The sequence below is a fragment of the Carassius auratus genome, chromosome 29 (assembly GCF_003368295.1).
Source record: "Carassius auratus strain Wakin chromosome 29, ASM336829v1, whole genome shotgun sequence".
NCBI classification, from domain to species: Eukaryota; Metazoa; Chordata; class Actinopteri; order Cypriniformes; family Cyprinidae; genus Carassius; species Carassius auratus.
The window spans coordinates 12,299,716-12,319,452 of record NC_039271.1 but is presented as its reverse complement, the minus strand read 5'-3'; the positions used below and the strand labels follow the sequence as shown (position 1 = coordinate 12,319,452).

General features: G+C 47.2%; 1 pseudogene; it reads left to right on the top strand.

The window, feature by feature from the left end:
* Positions 1-16,476: 16,476 nt before the first annotated feature.
* Positions 16,477-18,402, top strand: LOC113047739 (myelin-associated glycoprotein-like; annotated as a pseudogene).
* The last annotated feature ends 1,335 nt before the right edge of the window (positions 18,403-19,737 follow it).

The window sequence follows — 19,737 nt, the reverse complement described above, 5'->3', positions numbered from 1 at the left end:
CTTCAGAAATTCAAATCAGTCTGGATTCTAATCAGTAAGACAAGATTGTTTTCCAAATGTATTCTTTTGACTGTTGATGCATCAGCACTATAGATAGTGTCAGTGGGGTCCAAAGCAGCATTGAACCCATTTGACTTTCATTTTATGAACTAATGAAATATTTTCAAAACAACTTATTTTGTATTCTGCAGCAGTAATGCAAATCCAGCAGTGCTGAACTGCTGCATTTATCACTGACATATTATCAACTACATCATTGTAGTTATTCTGTTTCTCTCATTTTAATACTTTCAGATGCTACCAAAATCTCTCCATCCTCCAGCTGTACCAGGACTGATGTAACTCTATGTTTCTGTGAGGCTGATGGGAATCCCTCTCCTGAACAGGAGTGGCATCTGTCTGGACGTCCTGTCACTAACTCTTCAAACACATTCATCAGTGAAGAGCGATTGAGCAGCACAGGCTTGAGGAGCTCCATCACTCTTCATCAGTCTGTCACACACACATCCACTCTGCAGTGTGTCTGCAACAATATTCATGGCAAAGCAAGTCAACGATTTCAACTGCCTCTCTCTGGTTTGCAGTTTGCAGGTAAATCATAACAGGTACATCACAACATTGTGTCCTGGGAAGAACTATATATTCTAGTGAAATGATGCCCATCAAAGAGTTTGCTTGGTAATATAATGTTTTATGTAAATCTCAGATTATAGTCAAGAAACTGCCCTCCATGTAAATACTAATTGGACAGGATTGGGATTTTTGATTTTCTCCCTTTCTACTGTATTCTATAATGTTCTGTTTCATGTGCATATTGTGTGTTTTTAGATTGTCAACAGGTTACAGTTTCGTTCTTGATCATATTATCCCTGATTCTGGTTCTCTTCGGTCTGACTGTTGGACTTGCACTTTACAAAATTAGACAGTGAGTCATTCAAACAGTAAAACATTTCTCTTTCTAGAGATAAATGTACTGATGTGCTGAGCTTGAACACTTTTTAGTAATGAATTACCTGTTTTTCATATAGTCCAGCAAGCTGAAAGTGGGTCTCCTTAGGTTAAGAGTAGATATAGTAATGCAGCATGATGAAGATGATGATGATAAAGAGTGTTTCTGTTTTCAGGCTCAGAATGAGGAAACAGGCACATATGCGTCTCTTCAGCTCTCTGCTCCACCCTCTGAATATGAGACTTTGAAAATTAAGAGAAGTGACACAGTAAACAACAAATAGATCTACTGACATTTTATCTCCTCCTTTGTTTTCCTTTGTCAGCTGTCTTTTCAGAATTTTTATAATGCATATATTTCCACATGAATGTCTTGACACGAGATTTGACCAGTTAATATGAGTTTTCTTTTGTATTCATAATCTAATAGAAAATAACTAACTGCACATTGATTCTTTCTGTTTTCAAGCCATATGCAGTACAAACATTTTACTTGCACATAGACTAGTTATTTGTATATTATAATTTCTGTAATTTTTTGTACTATATCTGACAATATGTTTTCAAGTGGGCCTTTAATTTGAGATTCATATAGTTTCTTAACTTTGACTTTTTGATGTAGGAATACTTATCATCATTTATTATATCTTTATCTCCAGCTGTAGGGGAGAGCATGGGCGAAAGTAACATTTTTCAGAAAAAAACATCATTTTAAAAGAAAATGTTTTAGACAGAGATATATTTCTGCTGTGACCAGTAACTCAGAAGTGTGGTCTAACAATACCAGGTAGTATTTTGTAGAAATGTAGAAAGACTTCAGTATAATTTCACTTTGAACAGAAGTTGCACATTGTTACTTTCGACCCTTTTGGATGGGACGAAAGCAACACAACAATATAAGCTGGATTTTTTTCTGTTACTCTTATTTTTCTTAAGTATACCTGATTGTGACCTTTTTAATATGTAACTGCTGTGGAAATATTAAGCTCAGGATCAGCTGAGAAGGAAGGAGGACGGAGTCGGCGTTCTGAGGCTCGTGGGAATATTTATTAGTTCAAAAAGAAAACAAAACTCGCGCCACATGCGCATCAATCACGTTCACTGAACACTAATCTGGGTTACGGTCTCTCCCGCACGTCTGCTGCTTCCGCCCACGAGTCCTCAGCTCTCTCGGTCTCTGCCGGTTCGCGGGCGGCTTAAATGCCGATTCCCCACGCCAATCACTGCAACGAGAAGCAGGTGTTACTTGTTTCTCACTTGAGCCACTTACCACCGCTCGTCTCCTCACTCTCTCTCCCGTCGCAGACCTCGCTGAACCACGCCTCCGCCGCCACATACCCCCACCGCCCGACTCAGGCCGGGGAGCCATCCGGCCTGCAGCTCCCCCCCCCCATTCCTGGAGAGGAAGTTGGCCACAGCCATCTGCGCCCCCGCCTGTGAATCACCTTGAACTTAAACGGCTGCAGAGCCAGATACCAACGAGTGATTCGCGCGTTGGTATCCTTCATGCGGTGGAGCCACTGGAGGGGCGCATGGTCCGAGCAGAGGGTGAACTCCCGCCCCAGGAGGTAATAGCGAAGGGTGAGAACCGCCCACCTGATGGCCAAACACTCCTTTTCTATGGTGCTGTACTTAGTCTCTCTCTTTGAGAGCTTTCGACTAATGTACAGCACCGGCCGGTCCACCCCCTCCACCTCCTGGGACAGGACTGCGCCCAGCCCCCTGTCCGACGCATCAGTCTGCAAAAAAAAGGGGAGAGAAAAGTTAGGAGAGTGCAGGAGCGGTCCGCCACACAGGGCAGCCTTAACCCGGGTGAAAGCCTGTTGGCACTGCTCCGTCCACTGGACCGTATCTGGTACCCCCTTTTTAGTGAGGTCAGTCAGCGGGCTGGTGAGGTCCGAATAGTCAGGGATAAACCTCCTGTAATATCCCGCCAGCCCCAGGAACTGCCTCACCTCCTTTTTGGTCTTGGGCCTGGGGCAGGCTGCAATCGCTGCCGTCTTGTCAATTTGGGGACGCACCTGCCCGTGACCCAAGTGGAAGCCCAGATACCTTACCTCCACCCGCCCAACTGCGCACTTCTTCGGATTGGCCGTTAGCCCCGCCCGTCTCAGCGCCCCAAGTACGGCCCTCACATGCTCCATATGCCGCTGCCAGTCTCCACTATAGATGATAATATCATCCAGATAGGCCGCGGCATATGCAGCATGGGGTCTTAGCACCCGATCCATGAGGCGCTGAAACGTAGCCGGTGCCCCGAACAAACCGAACGGAAGCGTCACAAATTGGTGCAATCCAAACGGCGTGGTGAAGGCTGTTTTTTCTTTGGACATGGGAGATAAGGGGATCTGCCAATATCCCTTTGTTAAGTCCAGTGTCGAATAAAAACGAGCCGTGCCTAACCGATCGAGCAACTCGTCAATCCGTGGCATTGGATAAGCATCAAACTTTGACACTGCGTTCACCCTGCGATAGTCCACACAAAAGCGCACTGAGCCGTCCGTTTTAGGCACCAAAACTATCGGGCTCGCCCAATCACTGTGCGACTCCTCGATTACTCCCATCCCTAGCATAGCTTCTAATTCCGCCTGAACTACCTTTTTTTTGTGTTCAGGTAATCTATATGGCCGGCTGCGAACCACCACGCCCGGCTCGGTCTCAATATGGTGCTGAATCAAATTAGTACGACCCGGCAGAGGCGAAAACACGTCGGCAAATTCGGACTGTAACCGCCCGATGTCAGTGAGCTGCGAGGGCGAGAGGTGATCCCCCCCTGGGGCCAGGGCGAGGGATTTCTCTTTGACAAACGCTTCTGGCCCGAGATCCTCCTCTCCGCTCACTGCCGTCGCTAACAGCACTGACGCCTCCGCCCTCCATTTTTTGAGGAGGTTGAGGTGGTAAATTTGGCGCGCGTTGCCCCGATCCGTTCGTACTACTTCATAATTGAGATCCCCTATCCGCTGTGTGACCTCAAAGGGTCCTTGCCACTTTGCTAATAATTTGGAGCTAGAGGTGGGTAGTAAAACGAGCACTTTATCTCCCGGTGCAAATTCTCGTAGCCTAGTTCCCCTGTTATACGACCGGCTCTGTCTGCCTTGGGCCTGCAGCAAATTCTCCATAGAGAGCCGCCCCAGTGTATGGAGTTTTGCTCTCAGGTCCAAGACATATTGAATTTCGTTTTTACTCTCTGAACGTCCGTCCTCCCAAGTTTCTTTCAGGACGTCCAAAACCCCCCGGGGTTGGCGTCCGTAAAGAAGCTCGAAGGGGGAAAACCCCGTGGAGGCTTGGGGGACCTCGCGCACAGCGAATAAGAGGGGTTCCAGCCATCTGTCCCAATTTTTCGCGTCCTCTTGTACGAATTTACGAATCATCGTTTTCAAAGTGCGGTTAAAGCGTTCGACCAGTCCGTCCGTTTGTGGGTGATAGACGCTGGTACGTACCGCTTTAATGCCCAATAATTCGTACAATTCGCGTAACGTGCGTGACATAAACGCGGTGCCTTGGTCCGTGAGAATCTCTTTTGGGATTCCCACGCGGGAGATTAAACGAAACAGGGCGTCCGCCACACTCTTTGCCGAGATGTTGCGGAGCGCCACTGCCTCGGGATATCGGGTTGCGTAATCGACTATGACTAGCGCAAAACGATGTCCACGTGCCGATCGCTCTAATGGCCCAATTTGGGGACGCACCTGCCCGTGACCCAAGTGGAAGCCCAGATACCTTACCTCCACCCGCCCAACTGCGCACTTCTTCGGATTGGCCGTTAGCCCCGCCCGTCTCAGCGCCCCAAGTACGGCCCTCACATGCTCCATATGCCGCTGCCAGTCTCCACTATAGATGATAATATCATCCAGATAGGCCGCGGCATATGCAGCATGGGGTCTTAGCACCCGATCCATGAGGCGCTGAAACGTAGCCGGTGCCCCGAACAAACCGAACGGAAGCGTCACAAATTGGTGCAATCCAAACGGCGTGGTGAAGGCTGTTTTTTCTTTGGACATGGGAGATAAGGGGATCTGCCAATATCCCTTTGTTAAGTCCAGTGTCGAATAAAAACGAGCCGTGCCTAACCGATCGAGCAACTCGTCAATCCGTGGCATTGGATAAGCATCAAACTTTGACACTGCGTTCACCCTGCGATAGTCCACACAAAAGCGCACTGAGCCGTCCGTTTTAGGCACCAAAACTATCGGGCTCGCCCAATCACTGTGGGACTCCTCGATTACTCCCATCCCTAGCATAGCTTCTAATTCCGCCTGAACTACCTTTTTTTTGTGTTCAGGTAATCTATATGGCCGGCTGCGAACCACCACGCCCGGCTCGGTCTCAATATGGTGCTGAATCAAATTAGTACGACCCGGCAGAGGCGAAAACACGTCGGCAAATTCGGACTGCAACCGCCCGATGTCAGTGAGCTGCGAGGGCGAGAGGTGATCCCCCCCTGGGGCCAGGGCGAGGGATTTCTCTTTGACAAACGCTTCTGGCCCGAGATCCTCCTCTCCGCTCACTGCCGTTGCTAACAGCACTGACGCCTCCGCCCTCCATTTTTTGAGGAGGTTGAGGTGGTAAATTTGGCGCGCGTTGCCCCGATCCGTTCGTACTACTTCATAATTGAGATCCCCTATCCGCTGTGTGACCTCAAAGGGTCCTTGCCACTTTGCTAATAATTTGGAGCTAGAGGTGGGTAGTAAAACGAGCACTTTATCTCCCGGTGCAAATTCTCGTAGCCTAGTTCCCCTGTTATACGACTGGCTCTGTCTGCCTTGGGCCTGCAGCAAATTCTCCATAGAGAGCCGCCCCAGTGTATGGAGTTTTGCTCTCAGGTCCAAGACATATTGAATTTCGTTTTTACTCTCCGAACGTCCGTCCTCCCAAGTTTCTTTCAGGACGTCCAAAACCCCCCGGGGTTGGCGTCCGTAAAGAAGCTCGAAGGGGGAAAACCCCGTGGAGGCTTGGGGGACCTCGCGCACAGCGAATAAGAGGGGTTCCAGCCATCTGTCCCAATTTTTCGCGTCCTCTTGTACGAATTTACGAATCATCGTTTTCAAAGTGCGGTTAAAGCGTTCGACCAGTCCGTCCGTTTGTGGGTGATAGACGCTGGTACGTACCGCTTTAATGCCCAATAATTCGTACAATTCGCGTAACGTGCGTGACATAAACGCGGTGCCTTGGTCCGTGAGAATCTCTTTTGGGATTCCCACGCGGGAGATTAAACGAAACAGGGCGTCCGCCACACTCTTTGCCGAGATGTTGCGGAGCGCCACTGCCTCGGGATATCGGGTTGCGTAATCGACTATGACTAGCGCAAAACGATGTCCACGTGCCGATCGCTCTAATGGCCCGATGAGGTCCATGCCAATTCGTTCGAAGGGGACCTGCACTAGAGGAAGAGGGCGCAATGGCGCTTTTGGGGTGGCCGGTGGGTTTACCAACTGACATTCACGACAAGACGCGCACCATCTGCGCACGTTCTCGTGAATGCCCGGCCAAAAAAACCGGGTCATTAGGCGGTTTAGTGTCGCTGTCATTCCCAAATGCCCTGCCATAGGATTGCAATGTGCCGTCTGGAATAGCATTTCCCGACGGCTCCGAGGTACTAACAATTGGGTTGTATCCTCCTTTGTTTGCGTGTCGTGGGTCACGCGATACAACCGGTCTTTAATAATGGCAAAATACGGATAGGAGAGCGCACGGTCAGGATGGAGGACCTGTCCATCAATAGTCCGGACCTGTTCAAACGCATGTTTGAGGGTTTCATCCTGGGACTGTTCCAGGGGAAAGTCATTGCAACTAGCAAGGTTCAGCCTCGCCAAGCCGCTCAGTTCCCCTGGAGCTGTCCCGCTGGGTCCTGGCACAGATTCTCCCACCTGAGCGCTCGCTCCCCCGTCCTGCCGATTCTTATCCCCCGAGGCACCCACGGTTAAACACCCCAATAGTTGTTCGAAGCCTGGCCAATTGGTTCCCAAAATTAGCGGGTGCCGGAGGCGCGGACTAACGGCCACCTCCACGTAATGCTTTTGGTCCCTAAATTTAATAGCTATGGCTTTTACGGGGTATTCCACTATATCCCCATGCACACACCTCACTTTAACCATGCGGCCCATATCCAATGCCCCAGATTGTATCAGGCTTTGATGAATGGAGGTCTGGTTACAACCTGAATCCACCAAAGCCCGATAGATACCCCCCTTAATACTCACAGGTATTTGGTACAACCCAGCTTGATCGGGGGCAGCCTGCGGGTCATCCGGGATCCGGACCAACGTCCCCACCTCCATGACCGGGCACCTATCCACAAAATGGCCCGGATCCCCGCAACGCCAGCAGGCTGGCCCAGGCCTCCCCGCCGTCCTAGTGGCCGGAAGTGGCTCAGGTGATTGGCGTGGGGAAGTGACAGGAGCTTCCTCGCCCCCCTCCCAGCGTGCCGGCCCCGCCCCCCTGGCAGGACCCCTCGACCCGGCCGCCAGTTCCGTCCCCGTCCTCCAACGCGGCGCGGCCCTCGGTGGCCCCCCGACTCGGGTCCTAGGAGAAGGAACAGACTTTGGGGTAGGGGAAGAGAGAGATGTAGGGGAAGAGAGAGAGAGAGAGATAGCTGGAAGGGGTTCGCCGACCCCGGAACAAGCCGCCAGCTGGTCCTCCGCCAGTTGGATGGCCAGATCCAGCGACGCCGGCCGGTGGCTCTGGACCCACTGAGCAGTCTTTTTCGGGAGACGGGAGACGAACTGCTCCAGTACCACCGTGTTGATGATACTCTCGGCGTCGCTTCCTCCGGCCAACAGCCATTTGCGGCATGAGTCCCGGAGCTGCTGGGCCAGGACAAAGGGCCGGCCCGCTTCGGCCAGGTCCAGCGAACCGGAAGCGTTGACGATGCTGCTCGGGGCTGAGGCCGACCCTTTGGAGAATAGCTCTTTTTAGGTCGGCATACACCAGGAGGTTCGGGACGGGCAGTTGTTGGGCCGCCTTCTGGGCCTCTCCTGACAGCAGTGGGATCAGCCGGACCGGCCAGCTGTCTGATGGCCACCCACATGCCTCGGCCGTCCTCTCAAACAAGTCCAGGAACGCCTCCGGATCGTCGGTTGGCGCCATCTTCGTGAGAGGCATGTGGGCAGCGGGGCCGGCACTGGGGCTTGCCGGCCGCGTCCGAACCTCCCGGTCCAGCAAGCTCCGGAACAGCTCGCGGCCCTCCTGCTGGGCCTGCATCATCGCCTGGAAACGGCGATCGTGGTCGGCCCGCAAGTCCAGCAGGGCCTGGTGGTGTTCTTGGTGCAGGCCCGCGAGCGACGTGATGATCTCCGCAAACGGCGATCCCGATGTTCCTGGCGGAGTCTGCATGGCGGGGTGATTCTCCTTCCCTCCTGGGTTTCGGCACCATTGTGGAAATATTAAGCTCAGGATCAGCTGAGAAGGAAGGAGGACGGAGTCGGCGTTCTGAGGCTCGTGGGAATATTTATTAGTTCAAAAAGAAAACAAAACTCGCGCCACATGCGCATCAATCACGTTCACTGAACACTAATCTGGGTTACGGTCTCTCCCACACGTCTGCTGCTTCCGCCCACGAGTCCTCAGCTCTCTCGGTCTCTGCCGGTTCGCGGGCGGCTTAAATGCCGATTCCCCACGCCAATCACTGCAACGAGAAGCAGGTGTTACTTGTTTCTCACTTGAGCCACTTACCACCGCTCGTCTCCTCACTCTCTCTCCCGTCGCAGACCTCGCTGAACCACGCCTCCGCCGCCACAACTGCAAACATATTCTGTCCTGTATCTTTGCAAAAAATTACATTTTCATATTTTCAGTTTAATTTCAAGTTTCATCAGACGTCTGTAATGCTTCACGACCAGTGGGACACAGGGAGAATGGGAGATCCAATCGCAGGTATGCTTTATTGGGATAATCCAAATTCGTTGTCAGACATGCCAGGGTCAAAACCAGAAATGCAATCCAAACAAAAACAAACAAACAAGAAAGGAAATAGGAACTGGAACTCAGAATGAGGAATGAAGAATCTCGGGAAGCGAGAAGACTGGACATACGAAGGGTAAGGACTCCATACAAACAACAGGGAAAGACAGGTATTTATAAGGAGACTAATGACAATAGATTGCCTGCACCTGGTGCAATTAACTGGAGTGCAATTACTGTGAAGAGAGGACCAGACTAGGGGAATTATAGTGCCTATGGTGAAGTTGTCACGTTTGGTGATACAGGAAACACAGAGAGATCCAAATGCAGGTGTGAGATTTTATTAAAGGGCAAATCCAAAAGGGTAAACAGTCCAGGCAGGGTCAAAACCAGAATATCCAATAACATAACAAACAAAAACAAGAACACACATCAAGAGCAGACTCAGGAAAGTATCAAACATAAGACAAGGACTCCGTGACACAGACTAAGACAGACCGGGTATAAATACACAGAAGGATGATGAGGGAACTGGAGACAGGTGGGGAACAATCAATTAACTAATACAAGGAGGAAGGTGACCAAATAAGGGAACAGGAAGTGATAGGGTGACAGACACCGTGGGAACGGAGGACACCTAGTGGAAACCCAGGGAACACAACCCAGACACTGTGACAGAACCCCCCCTCTATGGAGCGGCTCCCAGACGCTTCACGATAGACAAAAACAGAGACCAGGAGGCAGGCGGACAGGTGGAGGCTCAGGGGGAGGGACGGAGGGCTAGAAAAGAAAAACATGGGGAACAAGTACCAGAATGAAAACACAACACAGGGAGACCAGGAGGGAGGAGGACCGGAGGAGGTTCAGGGGGAGGGACGGAGGGGCAGACTAACCGAGGGGAACAGGGACAGGAGTGAACACACAAAACAAAAAAACAAACAATAACAAGAAGCCCCCCCCCCCCCCCAGGGCGGAGCAGAAGACCACCATGTCCGTGTGGTCAGAGCGGAAGCCCCCCAGGGCAGAGCAGAAGACCACCACGTTCTCGTGGTTGATGCCAGAGTCCCCCAGGGCGGAGCGGAAGACCACCACATCCTTGTGGTCGAAGTTGGAGTCCTCCAGGGCGGAGCAGATGACCAGCACGTCCCCGTGGTCTCTGGAAAGTCATCTGTGACTAGCCCTGACTCTGGAAGGTCATCGGTGACTAGCCCTGACTTTGGAAGGTCAGCGGTGACTAGCCCTGACTCTGGAAGATCATCGGTGACTAGTCCAGACTCTGAAGGGTCCACGAACACCTGACTCGACTCTGGAGAGTTCACTGTAACCTGACTCGACTCTGGAGGGTCAACTGGAACCTAACTCGACTCTGGAGAGTTCACTAGAACCTGACTCGACTCTGGAGGGTCAACTGGAACCACGTTCTCATGGTTGATGCCAGAGTCCCCCAGGGCGGAGCGGAAGACCACCACATCCTTGTGGTCGAAGTCGGAGTCCTCCAGGGCGGAGCAGATGACCAGCACGTCCCCGTGGTCTCTGGAAAGTCATCGGTGACTAGCCCTGACTCTGGAAGGTCATCGGTGACTAGCCCTGACTTTGGAAGGTCAGCGGTGACTAGCCCTGACTCTGGAAGATCATCGGTGACTAGTCCGGACTCTGAAGGGTCCATGAACACCTGAACACAGGTGTAGATTCGGCCATCCTGTGCAATGGTGCTGGGCTGTCGGCCATCTTGTGCTGTGGTGCTGGGCTGGCGGCCATCTGGTGCTGTGGCACTGGGCTGGCGGCCATCTGGTGCTGTGGCGCTGGCATCTGGTGCTGTGGCGCTGGGCTGGCGGCCATCTTGTGCTGTGGCACTGGGCTGGTGGCAGTCTTGTCTGGAGACTCAGGTGTGGTTGGTGCATCCCACTGAGCACGATGGCGCAGGTAATGGGTAAACCCCCAAAAGTCCAGGATCTCCAACCCCTTCATCTCCAATTGAGGCAAAGGGTCATCCAGGCAGTCATTAAAGAAGTCTTTCAGTGCTGCGTCATTATAACCTAACCCGACTGCCATGGTCCAAAACAATTGCGCCAGGCCACCCACATCACTCCCCCTTTGATGAAGGGTGGTTAAGTTCAGGAATCTCCCCCTCCGTTCCTCCATGGTGGCTGGGGAACAGATGCGAAATCCCACACCGCTGGATCTATGCATGACGGAGTCCTTCTGTCACGTTTGGTGATACAGGAAACACAGAGAGATCCAAATGCAGGTGTGAGATTTTATTAAAGGGCAAATCCAAAAGGGTAAACAGTCCAGGCAGGGTCAAAACCAGAATATTCAATAACATAACAAACAAAATCAAGAACACACGTCAAGAGCAGACTCAGGAAAGTATCACACATAAGACAAGGACTCCGTGACACAGACTAAGACAGACCGGGTATAAATACACAGAAGGAATTTTGAGGGAACTGGAGACAGGTGGGGAACAATCAATTAACTAAAACAAGAAGGAAGGTGACCAAATAAGGGAACAGGAAGTGATAGGGTGACAGACACCGTGGGAACGGAGGACACCTAGTGGAAACCCAGGGAACACAACCCAGACACTGTGACAGAAGGGGAAGTGAGCCCACTAGTGGACACCCAGGGAAACAGAGACTAGACAGCGTGACAATGTCTCAAAACCTGACTGTACAAACTTGAATTGTTTAAAATAATTTTTTTATTGTCAGTTTCATGTATTTTGATAAAACATTTTTTTTTACATAATGAATCTAAAAATGTAATTACATTAGAATAATAAAACAAACTCTAAACATAATGTAACAGTAGGCCTATTTATGTTTCTATCCAGTTGTTTTTATGCATAAATTGAAAATGTGCATTAAAACATCTGGAAACACTGCAAATTCATAGGTGGAGGTGTAAAGGCTAAGATATGGCTAAAACCTAAATATAAATGTGATGTACTGTAGCAGCTGCCCGAAGAGTGATGTTCCTCTATGTCCAGAAACGCCCTCTCAAAAACATCTGGATAAAACCAGACCTCTGTCTGTCTTTCTAACCCTCACTCAGACATATTATTTTAGTATAATATGACATAAACATTTTTAAGAAATGATTCAAGACACAGAAATTCACAATATAGCATGCACCCGAACAAAATAAATACTGCTTATAACTGTAGCGGGACAAAAGTAACAATTGTTACTTTCGTCTTGACAAGAGCTCCTAACAAATTGCAAACTTTAGGATTTTTTAAAGTACTAAATAACCTGTTGATTGATCATTACTGTGACACATGAAACAAGAAAACAACACAACTAATATGAAAAAAAAATTACAGCTTCATTAATTTACTTTTTGTACTCGAAAACTGTTTTACGGACCTAACTGTGGGAAACGATGATGAAATCACATGATTTTTCTCAGCTCCATATTTCATGTTGAACATGATGTCATAGCTTGGAATGCAAATGCAGTAAAAGGCTAATGTATATATATATTGTATATATATTGAGGATAATGTAATGATAAAAATTAAACTTTCATATATTTTAGATGCATTGCACACCAACTGAAATATTTCAGGTCTTTTATTGTTTTAATACTGATGATTTTGGCATACAGCTCATAAAAGACCTGCAATATTTCAGTTGGTGTGCAATGATTCTAAAATATGAAAGTTTAATTTTTATCATTACATTATGGAAAATAATGAACTTTTATCACAATATGCTATTTTTTTTTGAGAAGGACCTGTATAAAAATTCTCATGACTGCAGAATTTTTAAATTCAGTATACACATTATCCCATCGACCATAAAACACACATTTTTATGGAGTATTTCCTTTATGGGAGCAATTTGCTCTAAAAAAAAAAAACAAATAAAAAAAAACAAACAAACACGTTTTTACAGCAGAAAGCTTCCATAGAGGACTTTTTTCATTATAGAGATAATCAACCTGAAAGTAAGGAGAAAAATCTTTTGTAAACTGATTCCTTTTGGCCCAATCTGGTGGCGTTTGATTTTATATATATATTTTCTTACAAGTTCATTACTTTTACATCTTGCATGTTTCTTCTTATTCTGATCTGTTTCTTTCTTGTTGAATATTTACATTGAATTAAAAATCTAAGTGTTACAACTTTGATAATACAAATGCACTGCTCTGGTGCTTCATCTTTTGACCAGAATAGCACCATTATGAGCACATTATGTAGGCCGATGCCCATGTAACATGGCTGAATTTTAAGTGATTCAGGTTTTTTCATTCATTGATAATATATATATATATAACCTGTGCACTACATCTCAAGTTTTCTGAAGCCATATTATAGCTTTGTGCAAGAAACAGACTGAAATTATTTGGAATGCAGAAGATTATGTAAGTTTTATAGTTTTGTAGCTTTTTGTCTGCGCAGAAGACATGTTCATGTTGATCCAGGAAGTACTGGTGTGATGTGATGAAAAAAAGGAAGTTATAATAGATCTAAAATATTTAACTTTTTTTTTTCAACACAGGATATTTTATGCTTTATCCAAGTAATGATAACCATTATTACAAATACATTATTTAAAAATTATTTATTGATAGATGAAGCAAAATTTCCACATATTGTTTAAATATCCAATTCCAAATTCATTGCACTGTTTATTAATCTTGACTGCATGAAACAAGCAATTTCATGAAGCAACTAATAAAAAAAAGTAATACAGAGAATAGTTAGATGATTTAAATGGTTAAACATATGGATTAAGTATCCTGAACTATTAAAGTGAATATAATTATTAACATTTATGGGTTATGAACCAACTTTCAAGGGTCTAAAATAAGAGAAACAAGAGACAAAGAGAAAGAGAAAGAGAAAGAAAAAAACTCTAATGCTTTCACACGTGCTATACATGCTAAGTATTACATTCATAAAGTATTTTAATTATTTGGAGGGAAATAAACAAAAAGTAATTAAATGTTTTCAATCAACAATAAATGTTGATGTAAAATATAAAATGTTTCTTTCTTCTTCCTGAGGTATCAGCTTTGGCACATTATTTGTGCAAATACTTTTGCATTTTTTTTTTCTTTGAATGCAAAGGTTGTCACGGTTGGGTTTGGGAAAACACAAAGAGAGGGTAGATCCAAATGCAGGTAAGGGTTTTTATTTAAACAGAGGGGTAACTACAAAAATAAACAGTCATGAGAGACAAACGTAACCAAAAGAGGGAACCGGATGAAACGGGGAACTCGGAAGAATGAGAAGGTAGAGGAAGTCTCGGGGGAACGAGAGCATGAGACACATAGGGTAAGGACTCCATGATGACAACAGAGAAAGACAGCTCTATATGGGGAAACTAATGACAGAGTATTGTCAACACCTGTGCGATTCTAATTGGAGTGCAATTACTGTGAAGACACAACCAGACTAGCGGAATTAAAGTGCCTATGGTGAAGTGCCTAAGGGGAAGTGAGCTCATTAGGGAACACCCAGGAAAACAAAGACTGGCAGCGTGACATTACCCCCTCCCTACGGAGCAGCTACCAGATGCTCCACCTAAACCCAGGAAAACCCCAACAGAAAAAAAGGCAGGAGGGAGGTGGAACGGCGGCGGACCAGGGGGAGGGACGGAGGGACAGAAAACAGGGACAGGAGCAACCAGGAGGAATGGAAAGGTGCAACACAAAACAAGGAGTCCAGGAGGGAGGCGGACAGGTGGAGGCTCAGGGGGAGGGAAGGAGGGCCAGACTAAACTAAAAGGAACAGACAGAAACAGAACTCAAAAAACACAAAACATAAGTCCATGAAGGGCATGTTGAGGCGTCCACCAGGACGGAGCGGAAGACCACCACGTCTTTGTGGTCGAGGCCGGAGTCCACCAGGGCGGAGCAGAAGACCACCACGTCCTCATGGTCACCGCCGGAGTCCCCCAGAGCGGAGCGGACGACCACCACGTCTTCGTGGTCACCGCCCGAGTCCCCCAGGGTGGAGTAGAAGACCACCACGGCCTTGTGGTCACCGCCTCGGGAACTGTATCGGGCACCGCCTCTGGAACAGCCTCGGGCACCGCCTCGGGAACAGCCTCGGGCACCGCCTCGGGAACAGCATCGGGCACCGCCTCGGGAACTGCATCGGGCCCCGCCTCGGGAACTGCATCGGGAACAACATCGAGCACCGCCTCGGGAACAGCATCGAGCACCGCCTCGGGAACAGCATCGGGCACCGCCTCGGGAACAGCATCGAGCACCGCCTCGGGAACAGCATCGAGCACCGCCTCGGGAACTGCATCGGGCACCGCCTCGGGACCAGCATCGGGCACCGCCTCGGGACCAGCATCGGGCACCGCCTCGGGAACTGCATCGGGCACCGCCTCGGGAACAGCCTCGGGCACCGCCTCGGGAACAGCCTCGGGCACCGCCTCGGGAACAGCCTCGGGCACCGCCTCGGGAACCGCCTCGGGAACCGCCTCGGGCACCGCCTCGGGAACCGCATCGGGCACCGCCTCGGGAACCGCATCGGGCACCGCCTCGGGAACAGCCTCGGGCACCGCCTCGGGAACAACATCGGGCACCGCCTCGGGAACTGCATCGGGCACCGCCTCGGGAACTGCATCGGGCAGTTCTCCGGGTCCTGAGGAACAGTAGCTGCCTGTCTCCTCCTCCGTCCTCTACGATGGAGAGTCGGTGGCGTTGAGTCGGCCATCTTGGGTTGTGGGGCTGAGCTGGCAGCCTTGTCTGGAAACTCTGGTGTGGTTGTTGCATTCCACTGAGCACGATGGTGCAGGTAATTGGTAAACCCCCAAAAGTCCAGGATCTCTAACCCCTTCATCTCCCATTGAGGTAAAGGATCATCCAGGCAATTATTAAACCAATCCTTTAGTGCTGCATCATTGTAACCTAACCCGACTGCCAAAGTCCAAAACAATTGCGCCAGACCACCCACCTCCCTTCCCTCTTGATGAAGGGTGGTTAAGTTCCGGAATCTCCCCCTCCGTTCCTCCATGGTGGCTGGGGAACCGATTCGAAATCTCACACCGCTGGATCTAGGCATGATGGAGTCCTTCTGTCACGGTTGGGTTTGGGAAAACACAAAGAGAGGGTAGATCCAAATGCAGGTAAGGGTTTTTATTTAAACAGAGGGGTAACTACAAAAATAAACAGTCATGAGAGACAAACGTAACCAAAAGAGGGAACCGGATGAAACGGGGAACTCGGAAGAATGAGAAGGTAGAGGAAGTCTCGGGGGAACGAGAGCATGAGACACATAGGGTAAGGACTCCATGATGACAACAGAGAAAGACAGCTCTATATGGGGAAACTAATGACAGAGTATTGTCAACACCTGTGCGATTCTAATTGGAGTGCAATTACTGTGAAGACACAACCAGACTAGCGGAATTAAAGTGCCTATGGTGAAGTGCCTAAGGGGAAGTGAGCTCATTAGGGAACACCCAGGAAAACAAAGACTGGCAGCGTGACAAAGGTGAGTTTTATGTTGTGACTGCTCTCAAACTCAAAGAAAAGTCTCTTAATCACAAAAAGTGAGAGAGGAATTAGGTGTCTCGGTTTATCCAGTGTTACAGGTTTCTTCCTTTTTTAGGTTCAATTTTCTTTTGACCTATAGGTTGATGTTCCTCATTGAATGAAGGGATGGACATCTGGACAGCAGAGAAAATAATTCTTCTTGGTTTTCTGTTGAAAGGTAGTATATTTCTGTTCATGAATTAAATTTAATAACAACATTTCCAGTCCTTTTCTTGATATTAATATATTTTTTTATTATATCTTACATGTTTGCATTATGTGTGTTGTAGGTGTTTGCTGTAGAAATTTCAACATCAGTCTGCCACAGAACATTCAAGCCCTCAGTGGATCCTGTGTGATCATAAAGTGCAGATTTGAGATTCATTCAGGAACAATATGACAAAGACCTCACTGAGAAAGCTGCTACTGGACAGTGGCTCAAAGATGGAGATAAGATGGATGAGCATCTAATGTTTCACTCCACAAATCCCAAACTTAATCAAACTTAATGGGAAAATAACTGGAAAACTACATGAGAAGAACTGCACCACTATCTTCTATAATGTTAGTTCTAAGCACACTGGTAAATATTACTTCAGGATCGAAAGTGGTGTTTTGAAATATTTCTACACTGTAAATACCACTATAAATGTGTTAGGTGAGTGATTTAAGGTTTTCATTTATAAACAAAAGTGTTAAATGAGTGTTTTAAAAGTTGACGCCATTCTCGTTTTACTTTTTCAGACTCTCCCCCCAAACCCACAGTGCAGCTGTATGTGGATCAGAAGGAGGTGCAGGATCAGGAAGAGGTGTTGGAGGTGTTGGAGGGGAGCTCTGTGAGTCTGCGCTGCTCTGCTCAATTAGCATTAATAGCTACTAGCTATATAATACACACGCACGCACGCACACACACACACACACACACACACACACACACACATATATATATATATATATATATATATATATATATCATTGTCCTGTATTTTGGGACGGGGTGACAGTTTTAAACTTAATAAAGATTTCACTATACTTCACTATATTACAATTAAATCTAATCTAATCTTGACAAACTATATATCATTGGAAAGGTCTGAGACTCCCAACTATATATTTTATATGTTTTTTGTTATAGTAATAGATTAATTTAAGGCAAGAGTGCACCCTCAAAAATCTACATTATAACAGGAGTTTTGAGCTTTGTTTTTTAAAAAAGACTTCTTCGTTGCCTTTTTCTCTATCACATTTGAGAAATCATCAGAAATTACATATCAACTAAAAACGTAAAATCTCAAAATTCATCAATTTAAACCCATTTTAAAATCAGACTTTGCATTACTATGTAAATGGTACATCAATATCATGTTACAAAATGTTTTCAGTCATAATTTTATGAAAAAATGTAATTTGCATCATGCACATTCAAGTCTATCTTCAAAAACGTGAGTGACAGTTAAGGGGTCAAGGCCAAATAATATAATTAAAAGGCCTATAATTTATTCAGTTAAATTTACCACATACGTTTAAATGCAGGGACATTGATTTTTCAGTATAAATTGTAGCTTCACACCAGATTCAAACTAATCTGGATTCTAATCAGTAAAACAAGATTGTTTTCCAAATGTATTCTTTTGACTGTTGATGCATCAGCACTATAGCATCAGTGGGGTCCAAAGCAGCATTTAACCCATTTGACTTTCATTTTATGAACTAATGAAATACAGGTCCTTCTCAAAAAATTAGCCTATTGTGATAAAAGTGCATTATTTCAAAGCGTGCATTATTAAAATATATGAAAGTTTAATTTTTATCATTACGTTATGGAAAATAATGAACTTTTATCACAATATGCAATTTTTTTGAGAAGGACCTGTATTTTCAAAACAACTTATTTTGTATTCTGCAGCAGTAATGCAAATACAGCAGTGCTGACCTGCTTCATTTATCACTGACATGAGCAGAATCATTGTAGTTATTCTGTTTCTCTCATTTTAATACTTTCAGATTCCCCTAAAATCTCTCCATCCTTCAGATGTACCAGGACTGATGTAACTGTGTGTTTCTGTGAGGCTGATGGGAATCCCTCTCCTGAACTGGAGTGGCATCTGTCTGGACGTCCTGTCACTAACTCTTTAAACACGTTCATCAGTGAAGAGCGATTGAGCAGCACATGCTTGAGGAGCTCCATCACTCTTCATCAGTCTCTCACACACACATCCACTCTGCAGTATGTTGGAAGCAACTCTCATGGAAATGCAAGTCAACAGTTTCAACTGCCTCTCTCTGGTTTGCAGTTTGCAGGTAAATCATTACACGTCACAACATTGTGTCCTGTAAATAACTATATATTCTAGTGAAATGAATCCAATAAAAAGAATTTGCTTGTTAAATATAATGTTTTAAGTAAAACGTCTCTAGGTTACGTATGTAACCCTAGTTCCTCGAGGGAACGGGACACTGCGTCGAAACGCTTTGGGGAACGCGTTTAGCATGAGCGACTCTGAATATGATATCTAATCTGTCTTATAGAAGAGTGTGACGTCACGGGCGAGGTGACGTAAGCGACCAGGAAGCTATAAAGGCACGAGCCGCACAGCTGGCTTCAGCTTCGAGTACCAGCAAGTGCCGGCAGGGGTGCCGGGGGTATGGCCTCGAGACGCAGCGTCTCGTTCCCTCGAGGAACTAGGGTTACATACGTAACCTAGAGATGTTTTACTTAAAACATTATATTTAACAAGCAAATTCTTTTTACCAACGCTTTTACCAAGTACTTTACTTTTACTTTTACCAAGTACCAACGCTGCCAGACTACCAAACCCCTGCCTAGTGTGTATCCGAAGAGCACAGCTTAGGACGAGGGGAATGAAGGGCCTGGAGTGACTGGCATGTCTAAGCCATAGAATCTTTCAAAAGTAGAAGGCATGGAAACCCCGTAGCATTGCAGATGTCCAGCACGGACGCACCTGCTAGAAAGGCCTTGGAGGCCACCATACCCCATGTAGAGTGAGCCTTGGCTCCCGACAGCAGGGGACGACCAGAGGACTCAGAGTGGCGTTGATAGTCTCAACTATCCAACGACTAATAGTCTGCTTAGAAGCAGGGAAACCCCTCTTGGGGGGACCGCAGCATGCAAGCAATTGGTCCATTTTTCTCCACAGGGCAGCTATGTGGGCGTATGCATCCAGTGCTCGAGCTGGACACACACAATTTAGCTTCTCTTGGTCGGGCTCCCGAAAGCGAGGAGGACAGAAGGTCTGCAGCACTATGGGTTGTGGTGTGATAGAGGGCACCTTAGGAACATATCCCGCTCGAGGGTATATGAACACTTTGGTCATGCCAGGTGCAAAATCAAGATAGGTAGGGGCCACTGAGAGGGCCTGTAAATCT